This window comes from Nicotiana tabacum, chromosome 8 (assembly GCF_000715075.1).
Source record: "Nicotiana tabacum cultivar K326 chromosome 8, ASM71507v2, whole genome shotgun sequence".
Classification (NCBI taxonomy): domain Eukaryota; kingdom Viridiplantae; phylum Streptophyta; class Magnoliopsida; order Solanales; family Solanaceae; genus Nicotiana; species Nicotiana tabacum.
The window spans coordinates 113,303,378-113,318,382 of NC_134087.1; the positions used below are offsets into that span (position 1 = coordinate 113,303,378).

The 15,005-nt window shown below is 39.3% G+C and overlaps 1 long non-coding RNA gene across 1 annotated transcript; it reads right to left on the reverse strand.

Annotated features, from left to right (window-relative positions):
- Positions 1–3,615: 3,615 nt before the first annotated feature.
- LOC142162785 (uncharacterized) lies at positions 3,616–14,697 on the reverse strand. Its single transcript, XR_012694183.1, has 2 exons — positions 14,347–14,697; positions 3,616–4,030 (listed from the first exon to the last, which is right to left on the reverse strand). It is a non-coding gene; the product is annotated as an uncharacterized LOC142162785 (long non-coding RNA).
- Between the last annotated feature and the right edge of the window lie 308 nt (positions 14,698–15,005).

The following is a 15,005-nucleotide window of genomic DNA, read 5'->3' on the forward strand; positions in this document are numbered from 1 at the left end:
ATGGTGATATCATAGTCCTTTAATAGCTCCAACCACCTCCTCTGCCTCAAATTTAGCTCCTTCTGCTTGAACAAATACTGCAGACTCTTGTGATCGTGAACACCTCACATGCCATGCCATACAGATAATGCCTCCAGATCTTCAACGAGTGAAAAATGGCTGCCAACTCCAAATCATGAACTGGATACTTCTTCTCATGAATCTTCAACTGCCGCGAAGAATAGACAATGACCTTGCCATCCTGCATCAACACCGCACCAAGTCCAATACGAGATGCATCACAATAAACTGTATAAGGCCCTAAACCTATGGGTAAAACCAACACCGGTGCCATAGTCAGAGCTGTCTTGAGCTTCTAAAAGCTCTCCTCACACTCGTCCGACCATCTGAACTAGTCACCCTTCTAGGTCAACGTAGTCATCGGGGCTGCGATAGATGAAAACCCCTCCACAAACCGACGGTATTATCCTGTCAATCCCAAGAAACTCCGAATCTCTGTAGCTGATGCTGGTCTAGGCTAGTTCTTGACTACCTCAATCTTCTTCGGATCAACCTGAATACCCTCTGCAGATACAACATGACCCAGGAATGCAACTGAACTCAACCAGAACTCACATTTTAAAAACTTGGCATACAACTGACTATCCCTTAAAGTCTGAAGAACCACTCTAAGATGATGCTTGTGTACCTCCCGATTGCGGGAATATATCAAAATATCATCAATGAAGACTATCACGAATGAACCCATGTAAGGCCTGAACACTCAGTTCATCAAATCCATAAAAGCTGTTGGGGCATTTGTCAACCCGAATGACATCACCAGGAACTCATAATGCCCGTACTGAGTGTGGAAAGCTGTCTTAGGGACATCGGATGCCTTAATCCTCAACTGATGGTAGACAGATCTCAAGTCAATCTTCGAGAATACCTTGGCACCCTGAAGCTGATCAAACAAATCATTAATCCTCGGCAATGGATACTTATTCTTGATTGTAACCTTGTTCAATTGCCGGTAATCGATACACATTCTCATTGATCTGTCCTTCTTCTTAACAAACAACACTGGCACACCCCAAGGTGAAACACTCGGTCTAATGAAACCCTTCTCAAGCAAGTCTTGTAACTGCTCCTTCAACTCTTTCAACTCAGGCGGGGCCATATAATACGGTGGAATAAAAATGGGTTGAGTGCCCGGAGCCAAATCAATGCAAAAGTCAATATCCCTATCAGGTGGCATACCTGGCAGGTCTGAAGGAAATACCTTAGGGAACTTACAAGCAACAGGCCCAGAATCAATGGAAGGAACCTCGGCACTAGAATCACAAACATATGCCAAATAGGCCAAACACCCCTTCTCGACCATACGTCGAGCCTTCACATAAGAGATGACACTACGGGTAGAATGACCAGGAGTCCCTTTCCACTCCAAACGAGGTAAATCCGGCAAGGCTAAGGTCATAGTCTTGGCATAATAGTCCAAGATAGCGTGGTAAGGTGATAACCAGTCCATCCCCAATATGACATCGAAATCAACCATGTCCAGAAGAAACAAATCTACACGAGTCTCAAGACCCCTAATCACAACTATGCAAAAGCGATGGACTCGATCTACCACAATAGAGGCACTAAAGGAATGACTAGGCATGACCAGATACGGTGCAAAATAAGATGACACATAGGAGTATATAGACCCTGGATTAAATAAACTGAAGAATCTCGGCCACAAACTAGAACAATACCTATGATAACTACATCGGAAGCCTCAGCCTCAAGCCTAGCTGGAAGAGCATACCCTCGGGGTTGGGCCCCACCACCCTGGACTACATCTTTGGGACGGCCTGCAGCTGGTTGGCCTCCACCTCTAGCGGTCTGACCTCTACCTCTATCTCTAGCACCTTTACCCCCACCTCTAGCTGGCTGGGCGGGTTGTGGAACACCTGGTGCCTGAACCATAACACGGGAACCATACCGCTGCGACTGAGTACCTACCAATCTAGGACAAGCCCTCCTGATATGACCATACTTATCACACTTAAAACATCCACCTGAATGCTACAGTAGAGGAAACTAAGACTGACCCTGGCGACATTAATGACCACCCCAAAAACTCTTGAGCGTCGGTGTACTGATAGGAGTTGGTGGTGCACTGTAGGACTGCTGATCAGAATACTGCATATGAGAACTACGGCCACCCAAAGCACCGTGAGAAACCTGAAGTGTTGACTGAAAGGGCCTAGGAGGATGGCCTCTACCATATGAATCCCTGGCTCCAGAGAGAATCTGCCTGAATGACGGGGCCTCTTGTCCGACCCATGACCATCTCCCTGCGATAGAACCATCTCAACTCTCCGGGCCACATTGGCTACCTCCTGGAAAGATATCTCACTCCCAGCCTCCCTAGCCATCTGAAGATCCCTCTCTCTCTCGGTGGGAAGTATGATAAGAGCATGATGAGCCAAGTCGATGAATCTGGTCTCATACTAGGTAACAGTCACAGAACCCTACTGAAGACGCTCAAACTGCCTCCGATAGGTTTCTCTCTGAGTGATGGGGAGAAACTTCTCCAGAAATAGCTGAGTAAATTTCTCCCAAGTCAAGGCTGGTAATCCAGATAGTCTATCCAAACAATAGTCTCTCCACCAAGTCTTTGCGGATCCCGACAAGCAAAAGGTACAAAAATCGACCCTATTGGTCTCTACTATCCCCATGATCCTGAGAACCTCATGACAGCTGTCTAGATAATCCTGGGGATCCTTAGAAGATGCACCGCTGAAGGTAGTTGTGAAGAGCTTGGTGAACCTGTCCAATCTCTACAAAGCATCAGCAGACATAGATGCTCCATCACCGATCTGAGCTACCACACCTGTCTGAACTGCTCCAACTGGCTGAACTGTTGGAGTCTGAAACTGGGGAGCTACCTGCTCCAAAGTGCGAGTAGCAGGAGTCTGGGCTCCTCTTCCAGCCTAAGAGATGGCTGGTGCTATAGGAAGCAAGTCTGCCCGGGTGACACTCTCCATAAGGTCCACTAGACGGACCAGAGCATCCTAGAGTACTGGGGTAGCAATAAACCCCTATGGGACCTGAGCTGGGCCCACCGGAACTGCTGGGGCTAGAACTTAAACATCAAAATCAACCTGAGGATCTACTGCTGATGCTGCTGCTTTGGGCTGAGCTCTGTCCCTACCTAGGCCTCTAGCACGGCCTCGGCCTCGCCCTCTGCCCCTCGTGGGAGTTGCTGCTGGGGGCTCGGGCTGCTGGTCAGTGGATGAGGAAGCGCGTGTTCTCGCCATTTACGAAAAAACAGAGTAGAAATTCAATTAGCATTGAGAAACCAAACCGCATGACAGGAAGGAATAAATGTGAAGTTTTTCCTAACTATGTAGCCTCTAGGGATAAATACAGACGTCTCTATACCGATCCCTCAGATTTACTAAGCTTGTCTGTGAACTGTGAGACCCAAGTAACCTAGAGCTCTGATACCAACTTGTCATGACCCGGATTTCCCACCCTCGGGAGTCGTGATGGTGCCTACTAATGTGAGCTAGGCAAGCCAATTATTGAACAAATTACCTTTATCCATTTTTATACCCTTTTAGCATTTATAAAGCAATAATGTGAAAAACAACGAAAATTTCATTAAGCGGAAGAAATGTAGTAAAATATGTGAAATATGAATCTAATACAACTATTTAAGCCTTAATCACCCAGAACTGGTGTCACAGTACCACAGATGATCTAAGAGTGCTAAATATAAAGTCTGAAAATAAAGATACGCTGTTTCTAAATCAAAGAAATGAAACAGGAAATAAAGGATAGAGGAGACGCCAGGGCCTGCGGACGCCTACAGGTCTACCTTGGATCTCTGCGTGGACTGAAGGTAGCCACCCAAATGCTATGGTCCAAGAGCTGCTCCGGGATCTGCACATAGTGCAGAGTGTAGTATCAGCACAACCGACCCCATGTGTTGGTAAGTGCCTAGCCTAACCTCGGCGAAGTAGTGACGAGGCAATGACCAGACTACCAAATGAACCTGTGCAGTTATATAATATACTGCATAAAATGAAGCAGGAATAAACAAGTAAAGATGGGATGAGGGTACATGCTGCGAGGGGTGTATCAATATCAACAGTAAATCAAGAGTAACGGCATAATGATAGCTTAGAATTCACGGCAAAACAATAAGAAACTTGTATCCAATCTATAAACACTTTGTATCAATAATTGTTGCGGCACGCAACCCGATCCCAAAATATAACAACACTATTACGGCGTGCAACCCGATCCACATATATCATTGTTGCGACGTGTAACCCGATCCACATATATCATTGTTGCGACGTGCAACCATCCACATATAATATTGTTGCGGCGTGTAACCCGATCCACATATAATATTATTGCGGCGTGCAACCCGATCCACATATATAATCAACAACAATCATAACAAGAGTCCCGGCAAGGTATCAATAAAGAACTACACTATCCCGGCAAGGGAATCGACAGTATCAATAAATACATCCCGGCAAGGGAGAAATAGCTATAACCAAACTTGTTCCAACATCTAACTACTTCAGCTAACACCAATACTCAATCATAAGTAATTCCACGAGAACAATCATAATCCTTGCTCAATACAGAGAATAATCAATTTAAGCATCCGTAGTATTATTCAAGAACACAATAAATCACAATTTAAGGCTCACGATCATGCTCGACACCAATGTATAGATACTCGTCACCATGCCTATACATCGTACTCAATAAGAAACAAGTAGCAAATAGGACACAACTCCTAATCCCTCAAGCTCAGGTTAAACCAAACACTTACATCGATGCCACGAACACAATTCACGTCACAATTCACGTCTCAATTATTGCTTTACCCTTTGATTCCACCACTAATTTGCTCGTATATAGCCACAAGTTACTTAATTACATCAATAAACGCTAAATGAATCAACCCCAATGCATAAAAATGAGTTTTCGAAATTTTTACCCAAAACGTCAAAAATTGCCCCCAGGCCCACATGGTCAAAACCCGAGGTTCGAACAAAAACTCGATTACCCATTTTCCCACAAACCCAAATATATAATTTGTTTGAAATCGGACCTCAAATCGAGGTCCAAATCCTCAATTTTTGAAAAACCTAGGTTCTACCCAATACACTCTATTTCCCCCATGAAAATCATTGATTTTGAGTTGAAATCATGTTAAAAGATGTTAATGATTGAAGAAAAAGAGTTGAAATTGACTTACAATCGATTTGGAAGAAGAGTTGTCTTTGAAAAATCGCCCGAGAGTGTTTTGGTTTTGAAAGAGTGTGAAAAATGGTTGATTTTCGGCTAAGTATAAAAATTACAGGTTGCAGATATGGGAATTGCGAACCCCGACCTCTGCTATGTTCGCATTTGCGAAAGCAGTGTCGCATTTGTGAAGTCGCATGTGCGACTGAGGTCTCGCATTTGTGACTAAGGGGGATTCCAGGCAGACGTCGCATTTGCAATAGACAGTTCGCATTTGCGAAGAAGGCAACCCAGGCCACCTATCGCATTTGCGATACATTGCTCGCATTTGCGAGATGCGAAGCCTGTAGGCCTGAAGCATACCAGCAATTTCCTAAGTTAAAATTTCACTTTGTGGCCTATCCAAAACTCACCCGAGCCCTCGGGGCTCTCAACCAAACATGCACACCAATCTAAAAATATCATACGGACTTGCTCGTGCATTCAAATCACTAAGATAACATCAACAACTAGGAATTTAGCATCAAAATCATGAAATTTTCTTAAGAACTTCAAATTTCCAGTTTTCTAAAAAATGATCCGATTCACGTCGTTTCAAGTCCATTTCTTACCAAATTTCACAGACTTATCTTAAATCAAATATAAGACCTGCCGGAACCAAAATACGGGCCCGATACCATCAAGTTCTAATAACAATTCATTTCTAAATCTCATAAATATATTCAGAAAAACAATTTTCTTTAAAAATTTATTTCTCGGGCTTGAGACCTCGGAATTCGATTTCGGGCATACGCCCAAGTCCCATATTTTCCTACGGACCCTCCAGGACCGTCAAATCATGGGTTCGGTCCATTTACCCAAAATATTGACCGAAGTCAACCTAATTCATTTTATAATCAAAATTTACCATTTTCCACAGATTTTCACATATTAGCTTTCCGGCTACGTGTCCCGACTGTGCACGCAAATCGATGTGAGACAAAAAGAGGTTAAGGCCTCAGAACATAGAATTCATTTTAAAAACAGGTGATGACCCAAAATCTAACCAAAATCAGTATATAATCATCAAAATATGCTAAGGGAACAAAGCCCACTCGAAAGTAACCAAATTACAAAACAAATCCCAAAATTTACCAAACCCGACCCCCGAGCCCACGTCTCGGAATCTGACAAAATTTACATCAATGAAATCCTTATTCCCCCACATGTTCATTCGTATCAAAAGTGTCACACCTGTTTTTACCGCCCGAGGGCGGCATAAGGGAGTTCTTTCCAATTTAAGTAACAATCGAAACGGGATTATTTTATTTAAAATCAGAGTCGCCACTTGGGATGGTTTATGGTGTCCCAAGTCACCAGTTCAAATCCCGAATTGAGAAAAGATTGACTCTGTTTTATAGTCCGCAAACACAGAAATCCGGGTAAGGAATTATGTTAACCCGGGAGAAGGTGTTAGGCATTTCCGGATTCAGTGGTTCTAGCACGGTCGCTCAACTATTATTATTGGCCTATTTATTTGATTTTTAAAATAGTTTTAAACCTATGTGCATTTTTAACTTTTGAAAATCGCTTTAATTATTTAAAGGATTAATTCAAGGTTATTCAAAACACATCGCAAGCCACGCTACATGAAATGCACCCGTGGTTCACGACACGTTCTATTTAACCTTGTTGGAAATGAGAGCCGGGTCACATAAAATGTACACCCGGATTTATAACATGATAATTTCTACTATCATTATTCAAAATTATGGTAGGGTCACATGAAATGCACACCCGAATTTGGTAATTAAAAAAATCAATTTAATCGCATTGCCTCAATTTCTGAAATACACCCATTTGAACTGAGATATAACTTGAACACATATATCTAGGATAAATGGTTTGTATGTTCTTACGCGAAATAAGAAACTTTTCGAATTTCTGCTTAGGTAGAACATAAAATGAACATAGTTCTATTGAATACCACCCCTCTTAAATTTGTATAGATAAATTAACAGACTAATGCACGTTGTCGTCATCTAAGGTAATCAGATTTAAATAGAATTTAAAACACAATAAATGAGAGATGACAAAGTACATATTTTGGATGATAGATAAAGCATACTATAGAGTTTGCTAAGACGAGAATAAGAAGAATATGAGAGGACTACCTCCACTTCTTGCCTACGAAGTTCCTCCTTAGCCTCTGACCGTACGCCGGAAACTTGAACCGGGACCTCGTCGGGGACTTTTTCCGGTCTATTTCTGCTTATTTTTTGGCGAAATAGGGGCTGCTGTTGGTCGCTGGTGTGGGCTCCGCCGGAGAAGAGGAAAAGGGGGGTCGTTTGGAGAAGATGAAGTCAGGGGGTGGGGGTACGATTTTTTTGTCAAAAGATGGCTCCTCTCTTTTTGGTTATAGCGTTTGATTGTATCCCTAGGTCAGCTTTTTGGTCCTTTTCTTATTGTCATCTTTTTTGTCTTTTCTTTTGATTTATGAAGACAAACAGCGGATTGGGTTGTTTTTGGCGTACGGCCTTATTTAGGCATTAAGTACTATTATATGGGGGTAGGAATTAGTTTAGGGGTATGGGCCTAGGTATTATGGTCTTGGGAAGGTTCGAAAATTACACTTAAAAATGGGTCGCTTGAACCCAAATTTATTCTTTCCCCGCGAACAAGACTAAAATACGATCTCATTTATTAATTAGTCCTACTTAAGTAAAATAATTGTTAAAATAAGACTGACCGTTAAAATAAAATTATTTTTTGGCATTTTTCAAGATTAAAAATGACTACAAAATATTAATGAAACTATTTTTTTTGTAATTTTTATTTTCTTGTAATAAAATAAAGTAAAAGAGTCAAAATTAGTTTAAATAAAGATATTAGGCCTAAACTAAATATTTACATATTAAAATATAAAAAATCTTGGGGAGAGTCAAAAATCACATGTCTACAGCTGCCCCTCTTTGACTGGAAACGCGAAGAGTTTTCAGACAAAGAACGACGAGACAGGTATTTTGACCCGACCCTTATTTGGAGAGACCAATACAAAAAGAAAGGAGAATGTGACCGAGCCCTAGTATCTGAGCTGCCTACATATCCTTGGCTATAAAGGAATCAGGCCACGTGTAGTTCAGAAGTGAATGAGGTGATAGAGTACCGAGGTGGAGAGCCGATTGGGGTGTCGTCGAGGTTCCGGTCCGCGATCCCGTTATTACATCAAAATCAAAAAATAAAAAAGACTAACTAAGCCTATCAGCAACGAATTACAAGATTCCTATCTATGAGTCTTCTGAAGCTTGATCTTGAGTCTTGGTTGGTTATTCATGCGGACTCTGATGTGAATCTTGATGCTTGTTAGCTACATGTGTTAGTTCAATCTTCTTCAGCTTTTCAGATCAAGACGGGACATGCAGAGCTTGTGACTTCAATTATGTCTTGAGCAGACCACATCTTTTCTCCACTTCTGCACTTTGGATTCACTTTTTTTCCTTTTATTCTTGATTGAGACTTCTTTTTTGTTATCTCGGACCCCTGTCAACCCGCATTTTTGAGACGAGCTTCTGCTACTTCTAACTTGAATCGGATTCTAAAATGACTTCCCTTGTTCTCCAGACAGGCGCCTGATTTCCAACACTTGAACTTTTTTTCCTCGAAACTTGAACTACTTCCCTTTGTTCTCCAGGTGGGCTCCTGATTACCAACACTTGAATTGCTTTCCCTTTGTTCTCTTGGTGGGCTCCAATTTCCAACACTTGTACTGTTTTTCACTTTGTTCTTCAAATGGGCTCCTGATTGTTGAACCTGAACTGCTTTCTCTTAAGACCGCTTTTTCTTGGAATCGTCTTCCCTTGTTTCTCCATATGTGTGCCTGATTGCTTGAACCTGAACTACTTTCTACTCTTGAAACTCGTGTTGTTTTCCCTTGTTTCTCCAAGTGGGTGCCTGATTGCTGAACCTGAATTGTCCTCTTCTTGAAACTGCTTTTTCTTTTGAACTTTCTTCCCTTGAATATTGCTACTTTCCCTTTATTCTCCAGGTGGACTCCTGATTTCCAACACTTGTACTGTTTTTCCCTCAAAACTTGACTCGTTTTCCGTTGACTCTTGAACTGTCTTCCCTTATTCTACAAGTGGGTGCCTGCAATCAAAACAACAAAACCAACAAAATTTTCTGCCCCAATTTGCACTCGGAAGATTTGTGAGTTGTTAGCAAAACTGTAAACCACTTATGCAATGATGAAAGTAAAATTAATGACTCGACTAGGATGTATGTCTCCTATAAGTGATTTAGCTTGCGGAAAACTATAAACTAAGCTTGACTAAAGTAAAAACTGACCTCATTCTTTAGGTGGGACCCCTGATTTCAAGAAAACTAAACATTGATAGCTTAAGAAACTAAGGTTGACCCCTTTTTTTTTAAATCCAGACTTCTTCTTTTTTCAAATTATCCTAGGAGAAAATTCGTCAGACTAGGTCACTTTATTTTGGTATCTTAAGAGAAAGATTCATCAGACTAAGGTTTTGATCCAAGGAGAAAGTTCATTTTCTAATTTATTATCTTAGGAGAAAGATTCAGCAGATTAAGATTTTGATCCTAGGAGAAAATTCATCAAACTAGATCACCTTTTTTTGGTATCTTAGAAGAAAGATTCATCAGACTAAGATTTCTATCCTAGGAGAAAGTTCATCAGACTAGGTCTTCTATCTTAGGAGCAAAATTCACCCGACTAAGACTTTGATCATAGGAGAAAATTCATTAGATTAGGTCTCTTTTTTTGTATCTTAGGAGAAAGATTCATCAGACTAAGATCTCTATCCTAGGAGAAAGTTCATCAGACTAGGTCTTCTATTTTAGGAGAAAAATTCATCAGACTAAGACTTTGATCATAGGAGAAAATTCATCAGATTAGGTCTCTCTTTTTATATCTTAGGAGAAAGATTCATCAGACTAAGATTTCTATCCTAGGAGAAAGTTCATCAGACTAGGTCTTCTATCTTAGGAGAAAAATTCATCGGACTAAGACTTTGATCCTAGGAGAAAATTCATCAGACAAGGTTTTCTATCTTAGGAGAAAGATTCATCAGACTAAGATTTTGATCCTAGGAGAAAGTTCATCAGACTAAGTCTTTTTTTATTATCTTAGGAGAAAGATTCATCGGACTAATATTTTGATCCTAGGAGAAAGTTAATCAGACTAGGTCTTCTATCTTAGGAGAAAGATTCATCAGACTAAGATTTTGATCCTAGGAGAAAGTTCATTAGACTAGGTCCTTTTTTTATTATCTTATGAGAAAGATTCATCGGACTAAGATTTTTATCCTATGAGAAAGTTCATCAGACTAGGTCTTCTATCTTAGGAGAAAAATTCATCAGACTAAGATTTCTATTGGGAGAAAAATCCATCAGACTAGGACTTTTTATCCTAGGATGCAAAATGTGAATATCAATGGCAAGATTTTTTACACATTAACAAAACAAATAAAGGTAAAGATTTGAGAAACTTCCTTTTGTCGGCTCTTCTCTTCTTTTCTTTTTCTTCTCTTTTTTTCTTTCTTTTTTTTGTTTTTTTTTCTCTTTTTTTTGTTTTTTTTAACAACTTTTCTTGCACTGCTTTGTTCCTGTTTCACACAAAGAAAAATTTGTCAGTTTTGAAAATGGTAGTCGGTTGTGGCCTTGAGTCCTTGGACAGCTTTGACTTTTGCTCAATCAGCTTGAGTAGGTTTCAAGAGACTTTTACTCTGCATCAACCCCGATTTTTTCAAACCCATTACCATTTGTATTTGTGGTTCAATCAGCCTTATCCCAACGGGAGATCTTTGCTCAAGTGACCTTTTCTGATATCTTGAATGACTTCCTACTTTTGAGCAATTTGTCTGCCAGAGAGAATCACAAGTTATCTTTGTTTGCGCCAAGCAGGCTGACAAGAGTCTTTTAGGGGGGGATCTTTTGCATGAATCCTCAAGGCATGTTAAAAGTAACAACTGAGTGTGCTGGCCAACTTTACTTTGTGCAATTGACAAACTGGTAGTAGATTTTGAAATCTTTTCTTGCTTGTTTGAACTCGGAGTGAAGGACACAATGATGCAATGAGACAATTATTAACAAAAAATGCCCCTGTCGGAAGGACAGAAGGAAGAGTTTTTTTTCCTTTTTTTTTCAATAACTAGCCTTAATGGTCATGACATGCATTTTGGACTCAATGGCTTGATCTATCAAATTAATCCAATCTTCCCTTTTGCCATTCTTATGACCTTTGAAGTCGGGCTTGTTCGTGCCAATCCTTTGCATCGCTTCATGACTCACTTTCGATTAGTGGTTCCCCGAGGGATTTTCACCAACAAGTCTCTCTCATTTATTCATCTCTGCTTACCGTCGCCTTATAGTGCCTATGAGGGTTTTCACTTGTAAGACTCTCTCATTTTTCTTCTTCTCTTTTTTTAATCTGTTGTTTTCTTGAGCAACTTGACAGTGTTCTATGTCGTGTGACAACTGTTACTCATTGCATAATTCTTCTCTTAGCATTCTTGAAGGCATATCGGGAGGTCTTTATTTGGAAGGATTTTGGATAGCGTTGGAAAGAAGGGACGGCATGAAGGCTTAAAGTAGACTCAAAATGAGGGGTTGTGGACTTACATCTCTTGGAATCGACTCTTTCAAAAGTAAAATAAAATCTCTGCCCCAGTTTTAGATACTGGATTTTTTTTCTTTTTTCTTTTCTTTTTCCTCTTTTTTTTATTTATTCTCATTTTTCTTTTCAATGGTTGATCGAACTTGATGTGGGTTGCCTACGTAACATGTGGGAACATGAATCAGATCTTGCGTAGTTCGGGAAGATCGGGAATAAAGTAACTAAATTGACTCTCTTTTTGAATTTTGAAATTTATTTAGAAATATATATATATTGAATTTTGACTCTTTTTTTTTGGAATTTCCGAAAGAAAAACTTTTAAAGAAGGAAAGAAATATTTTTGAATTTTTGGACTTTTATTTTCAATTTATGAAAGAACTACTTCTAAAGAAAAAGAAAATATTTTTGATTCTTGAATTTCTTTTCAATGAAAATATTTTTATATTTTTGATTTTGTTTTTTTTTTTTCAAAATTTTTGAAAGAAAGACTTCTAAAGAAGAAAGAAAATATTTTTTTGGATTTTGATTTGATTGTTTTGATTTTTTGGGAAAAAGACTTCTAAAAAACGTAGAAAATATTTTTTTGGATTTTGATTTGATTTTCTTTTCAAATGAAAGACTTCTAAAATGAAAGAAAATATTTTTTGTTAACTTTTTTTATTTGGACTTTCTAAAGAAAGACTTCTAAAGAAGGAATTAAAGGATTTTTTTTGAATTTTTGAAAAATGGGGTCGGAACCGATGAGGTTTGCCTACGTATCTCACATCCGGTGAGAATCAGACCCGCGTAGTTCACCGGTTTTGATGGAACAGGAAAAACATGATTTATTTTGAAATGACTTTTTCTCTTCTTTTTTTCAAAATTTCGGCAGAATTTTAGGATAATTCAAATACCTACCTCTCACTCTCTTTTCTTTTTTTTTTTTTTTTTTTATTTTCTCTTTATTTTCTCTTTTTTCATTTTCTTTCCCTATTCTAGAAGCCAGTCAACATGCAAGCCGAAACAAACAGATAGGCAAGTAGCACGTAAGATGCATCAGGATGTTCTTTTAAATTGGGTACACTTGTCCTAGACGGATCCAACCCCTGTGTTGAGTCCGCAAAGTCAAATGCACGTGATGCAAATAAGCATTGCTACTAGGGATCCGACATAAGGCTATGTTATTCTAGGTTTAAAAACCTGGGTGTATTGTTCTAGATCTGGCTTACCCGAGCGGTCGAGCCGAGGGGGGCAGTGTACCGGAAATACAGAAGCTTTACCTGCTTTGCAACTTGTCAGAACCTCGTTCTAAAATTGGGATATGACTCTAACAGAAAAGAAGTCACACAAAGTGCACAATTCCTAGATGATTTAGAAGACTTAGAGAGAAGAGGGTTTCGTAACAATTTATATACAGTTCAAAAATATCAAAGCGGTAAAAAGCGGCATTTAGCACATTAGGCTCAAACATGTAAAAAATCATATAATAATAAAAGCCAACTATAACAATTATTCTAAGCTCTAATTCTGAACCTTGAACCAAAAGTTCTGGGTTCTCCTCCCCAACAGAGTCGCCAGAGCTGTCATACCTCCTTTTTACCACCCGATGGCGGTATAAGGGAGTTCTTTCCAATTTAAGTGACAATTGAAACAGGATTATTTTATTTAAAATCAGAGTCGCCACTTGGGATGGTCTATGGAGTCCCAAGTCACCGGTTCAAATCCGAAATCGAGGAAAGATTGACTCTGTTTTATAGTCCGCGACCACAGAAATCCGAGTAAGGAATTCTGTTAATTCGGGAGAAGGTGTTAGGCATTCCCGGGTTCCATGGTTCTAGCACGATCGCTCAACTATTATTATTGGCTTATTTATTTGATTTTTAAAACACTTTTAAACTTATGTACATTTTTAACTTTTGAAAACCGCTTTTACTTATTTAAAGGATTAATTCAAGGTTATTTAAAACACATTGCAAGCCACGCTACATGAAATGCACCCGTGGTTCACGACACGTTCTATTTAACCTTGTTGGAAATGAGAACAGGGTCACATGAAATGTACACCCGGATTTATAACATGATAATTTCTATTATCATTATTCAAAAATTATGGTAGGGTCACATGAAATGCATACCCGAATTTAGTAATTAAAAAAATTTAATTTAATCTCGTTGCCTCAATTTCTGAAATACACTCGTTTGAACTGAGATATAACTTGAATACATATATCTAGGATAAATGGTTTGCATGTTCTTACGCGAAATAAGAAACTTTTCGAATTTCTGCTTAGGTAGAACATAAAATGAACATAGTTCTATTGAATACCACCCCTCTTAAATTTGTAGAGATAAATCAACAGACTAATGCACGTTGTTGTCATCCAAGTCAATCAGATTTAAATATAATTACAAAAAAGGAGAGATGACAAAGTACATATTTTGGATGATAGATAAAGCATACTATAGAGTTTGCTAAGACAAGAATAAGAAGAATATGAGAGGACTACCTCCATTTCTTGCGTACAAAGTTCCTCCTTCTTAGCCTCTAACCGTACACCGGAAATTCAAACCGGGACCTCGTCGGGGACGTTTTCCGGTCTATTTCACTTTGATTTAGCAAACAAGGACGGTCTTTTTCTGCTTATTTTTGGCGAAACAGGGGTTGATGCTGGTCGCTGGTGTGGGCTCCGCCAGAGATGAGGAAAAGGGGGTCGTTTGGAGAAGATGAAGTCAAGGGAAGAGGGTACGATTTTTTTGTCAAAACACGGCGCCTCTCTTTTTTGTTATAGCGTCTGATTATATCCTTAGGTCAGCTTTTTGGTCCTTTTCTTTTTGTCATCTTTTTTGGCTTTTCTTTAGATTTTTTAAGACAAACGGCAGATTGGGTTATTTTTGGCATACGTCCTTATTTAGGCATTAGGTACTATTATACAGGGGTAGGAATTAGGTTAGGGATATGGGCCTAGGAATTATGGGCTTAGGAATAATGGGCTGGGTCCTAAAATTACACTTAAAATGGGTTGCTTGAACCCAAATTTATTTTTTCCCCGTGAACTAGACTAAAATACGATCTCATTTATTAATTAGTCCTACTTAAGTAAAATAACTGTTAAAATAAAACTGATCATTAAAACAAAACTATTTTTTGGCATTTTTCAAGATTAAA